Genomic DNA, 5000 nt, shown 5'->3' on the forward strand with positions numbered 1-5000 from the left:
CTCGGCATGTGACACGTGACAGGTGAGGCATTGACTGGAGCGCGTATTGATGTATTGACCTATAATGAGGGAGGCAACTTGACACTTGAAGGAGGAAGGCATTTGTCTAGCTGCTATTTCTATTGCTGTCTTGTGATTTTTTTTTTCTTTTTCAAAATGTATATTTGTTGGAAGGCGTTATGTATTTTTTTTAGATACAGGAACGTCATGTGCAGCAATTTTGTTCAAACTTTATTGCTTTTTGTTCATTTTTATGGCTTGCATTCCACAGGTGCAATTCAACAAATAGGTCTCAGCAAACATTATTTGATCATCTTTTTTTTCTCTTCTTATAAAAGTGTTTGCTTTCATGGCTCTGCCAGTCAATCGCATGTTTTTCTCTGCAAATATTTCCCCTGCCAATAATTACACAGGCAAACCAGAGAACCTCTTGAGGATAGAAACAAGAATTACAAAAAAGCTGAAAATACTCCATACACTCGTCATTGTTTGCCAGAGGCTTACAACGAAGCTTGAAGAGAGAGTGAGAATGTGTGTGTGTGTGTGTGTGTGTGTGTGTGTGTGTGTGTGTGTGTGTGTGTGTGTGTGTGTGTGTGTGTGTGTGTGTGTGTGTGTGTGTGTGTGTGTGTGTGTGCATGTTGTGTGAGTGTGTGAACACGTTATGATTGTTCCTTAGCCTAGAGATCTGCTTAGAGTCTTTACTGTGTTAGCTGATCCAGACACAGATGTTTGAGATGGAGGAAAGACTTTGTTAACCGGCTGATTTTCCACTGGTGGACCTCTAAGAGGTAAACACTTCAGGCCCGAGCGGGCTGGCTCTCTTCTGTTTGGACCCGCAGGTTCTGTTTAAAGACTTATACCAGTGGCCCCCCTCAATTAGATACCCACCGTCATACCCTCCCCTCCACCCGTTCATTTTTTCTTCTTTCATTTTTGTTAAATAAATAGTGTGACAGGGAAGCTAAACACAGATTTGCATGTGGCCCCTGTCCTCTCCTGTCTGCTGCTACTGCCGCTGCTCTTGGTACAGTAGGTGCCTCCTCCCAGTGGAGACACTCAGGGGCCCCCACTCCACTCCTCTTTCTTTCTTTCTTTCTTTCTTTCTTTCTTTGAATCTCTTTCTTAATCTCATTCCCATTTTTTCATCCTTTTTATGTCTTTTCATTTCTCTATGTTGCTCAATGTATTAAGGGGTCTGAGAGGACTGAGATGGAATTTCTGTCTTTCTTTCTGTCGTACTGTCTATCTTACTTTCTGTCTGTTTTCTTTCTCTCTTTCTTTCTTTCTTTCTTTCTTTCTTTCTTTCTTTCTTTCTTTCTTTCTTTCTTTCTTTCTTTCTTTCTTTCTTTCTTTCTTTCTTTCTTTCTTTCTGTCTCAATGTCTCTTTCTCTTTTTCACTCTCGTTCACATTTGATCATTCTTTTTTCTCTTTCTATTTCACTTTTCTTGTCTTATCTGTCTCGTTCTCGCTCTCCTTTGGTTTCTCAGTCTCTCTCTCTTTCTTTCTCTCTCTCTCTCTGTATCTTCCTCTAGTTCTCTTTCTTTTTCATTTACTCTTCTACCTCTCTGTCATTCTGGCTGTCTCCGAGCCACAGTAGGCTGTTGACTTGGAATCAGACCCCGGAGTGAAAGTTGACCTCACAATTGAATATCGCTGGCAATTTGTCTGTGGGCCTTGTGAGTGTATGTGCCTCTCAGTGTGTGTGTGTGTGTGTGTGTGTGTGTGTGTGTGTGTGTGTGTGTGTGTGTGTGTGTGTGTGTGTGTGTGTGTGTGTGTGTGTGTGTGTGTGTGTGTGTGTGTGTGTGTGTGTGTGTGTGTGTGTGTTTGTGTGTGTGTGCATTCACATACACACTCCATCGGTTTTGTTGTGAGTGAGATTTGGGTTTTTTTGTGTTGTTGTTTTATTATTGAGCAGATATCCCCACCCCTTCCCTGTTTTCACTCTGACTTGGGGGAGATTGATGACTGAATTGTGGAGAACATGTTAACAGTAAGTGCTGATTTATTGAGATACTCAGGGTAAGTGAGGGCGCCCGCTCACTCGCTCTCTCTCTCTCTCTCTCTCTCGCAGACTCCGAGGGGGCAAAGAGAAAGATATAGGCCTTTTAAGTTAATGCAGAAATAGAGCCTTTTTAAGTAATAATTGTGATTACTGGTGGAGAGGGTGTGGGTAGAGGGAAGAGAGAGAGAAAAAGAGGGAGAGCAAGAGAGAGAGAGAGAGAGAGAGAGAGAGAGAGAGAGAGAGAGAAGAGCAATGGAGAGGGCAGACCTCGGGCTTTCAGTTACTGGAGAAGCTGGGGAGGTGCTCAAGTGATAATTTACACACACACACACACACACACACACACACACACACACACACACACACACACACACACACACACACACACACACACACACACACACACACACACACACACACACACACACACGAAACCCACATGCTCTCACACACACAAGCTCACATATACGTGTACACAGAGTGTAGTGTAGATTTTCGTGTTGCATGTGGCTGAATTTAATTGAAATTAACCGGGTATATTTTCAATTTCTTCTGCCGACACAAGGGATCATGTCGCGCCAAAGCCCTTTGAGTTAGAATAATAGAGCAACAAGTGTGTGTCTTGGCAGGCGGCATTCCCAAATCCGCACCCCCCCCTCCCCAAAACGGCCAGGCAATTTTAGAGGAATCATAGACTCTTCTCCCCTGTTCTCATTAGCTTCCATGTCTCCTGCCAATATTTACCTTGAGAATATTCAAACCCGGCATTCAAACACAAGTTCAAGGATTCGCGCCACCGGGAAAAAGGAATCCAGTGCCGTATTTCATTTATTATTTCTGACTTTATTTATTTAATTTCGCCTTCTCCTCCTCCTTTTCTTCGAACAGGGGGATAAGGAATAGCGTTTCCTCTGGAAGAGAAATCGCTCTCGTTTTTTCTCTCTCTCTCTCTCTCTTCCCTTCCCTTCTTCCTTCTCCCTCCTTCCTCAAGCCACCTTTTAGACTGAGTGAAATGTTTCCCCCAGTTCGCTCAGGGACGACTTTATTTCTTAGCGGGGACTTAACACTCACTCAGTTCCCCCATAAATACAGCGTTTCCCCAGCAGCCAGGCGGCCATAACTCATCCCCCTAACTCTCCGGCTAACTCAAGTCATATAGCAGAGAGAGAGAGGGGGGGGGGGCGCGAGAGAGAGAGAGCACAGAGTATGGAAATGTATAGAAAGACAGAGAGAGAGAGAGAGAGAGAGAGAGAAAAACAGAGGAGAAGTGGAGAAAGTTACAGAGAGAGGGGGGTTTGTTAGTCATTCCTGGCCCCTTCGCTCTCTCTCTGTCCCTCTGGCTGTGTGCAGTCACAGTCACAGGCAGAGTAGAGCCACAGGCACGACCGGCTAGGCAGAGGAACACATCTGTACTGTAGTGCACAGTGCACAGTAATCTCGGCCTGTGACTGACTACACTACAGTGCGGGTTCAAACCCCATGTGGTTTAGTGCAAGACAGACACACACACACACACACACACACACACACACACACACACACACACACACACACACACACACACACACACACACACACACACACACACACACAGAGCAGCCCATCCGCCGCTCTCTGGCTGGCCCCATTTCTTACGCGGAGATGTTCCGCACGTAGTGAGAAATGACACGGGGTCTTGACAGGAAGGCTGACTCTAGTGTTACTGCTACCACCACTTCACTATCTTAACTCACTCCATGTCACTCTCTCCCTCCCTCCCTCCCTCCCTCCATCAGTCACACCCTCAGTATCTCTCTCTCTCTCTCTCTCTCTCTCTCTCTCTCTCACTACTATATCTTTACCTCTGAAGGTACACGGTTTCAGCGTTTATTTTTCCGAGTTCTTAATAAAGACATTGGTAGGAAACGCGATGCCCAAGTAACTGGGTGCCTTGGCAGCACCTGTTGGAGTCTGGTGGCTGGTGTACGCACGGCAACAGAGGCTGAGGCTGAGGCAGCAAGATGAGAGTCAGGGAGAGCCGCCGTAGAGGCAGCCAGGCTAAGGATAGAGGCTCTCTGCAACAGCAGAGGTAACAGGAGTGACAATATCTAGAGGGAAAGCTAGCAGCCACGGATGCAGCAGGACAAACGACAGGGAGAACAGTAGTAGAGGCACCTAGTGGTGAGAGGAGAGGCAGAGGCAGCCGTGGCACTAGCAGAGGTGCAGTAGCCAGGGTAACAGGGGTGACAACAGAGGAAGAGGCAGCGACCACAGAAGCAGCAGGAGTAGAGATAGCCATGATAACAGAAAAGACCTTTTGGGGTAACAGCAAGAGTAATTGGAGTAGAGGCAACATGGGCCTGTAGAGGCAGCAGTAACAACAGACACTCGCACAACCACCTCGTATTGAGAACAGAGCAGCCTACCGGTACTGCAACAACCTAGTGGCTTCCCCACTGAGCGAACGCTTAGGCCTGTTTGTTTTTCCCCTCTCCGCGAATAAAGCCCCACGGCATTGTGGGTTTTTTTCCTCAGCGGATAAAACCACCATCATTAATAATCGGAGAGCCGAGCAGGAAGAGAGAAGTCTAACATGCGTGGAGAACAAGGTAGAATGGGTGGTGTACAGTAGGTAGGGGGGGGAAGCTGGGGTAAGAGGAGGAAGTGGAGGAGTGGGGGTTTGACGCAGACGGATCTGGAGGCGAGGCAGATGCTCAGGCGATGATGGGCCAAAGTCGGATCGGCACTTTCTACTCACCCCCCTGGCACGGCAGGTGGAGATAGAGGGTGAAGGTGTGTGTTTGTTGGGGGGTTGTTGGTGTATGTGGAGGAGGAGGTGGAGGTGTGTGGGGATGTGGGAGTGGGTGTATGGTGTGGTGTCGAGGCTGATTTTGGCCTATGCTGAGCCAGGCAGGCCAGGTTGGTTGGTGCTGTTACAGGGCTGGGCTGGTTCTCTTGATCTCGGCGCTCCTGCACAGCCAGAAGGAGACAGTGGCTCTCGGCGGGGCCGGCTCAATT

General features: G+C 47.4%; 1 protein-coding gene across 6 annotated transcripts in view; it reads left to right on the plus strand.

The window, feature by feature from the left end:
* Window positions 1-5000, plus strand: part of casz1 (castor zinc finger 1) — a 133090-nt gene that overhangs the window by 51747 nt on the left and 76343 nt on the right. The window lies entirely within an intron of this gene.

This window comes from Engraulis encrasicolus, chromosome 10 (assembly GCF_034702125.1).
Source record: "Engraulis encrasicolus isolate BLACKSEA-1 chromosome 10, IST_EnEncr_1.0, whole genome shotgun sequence".
Taxonomy (NCBI): Eukaryota; Metazoa; Chordata; class Actinopteri; order Clupeiformes; family Engraulidae; genus Engraulis; species Engraulis encrasicolus.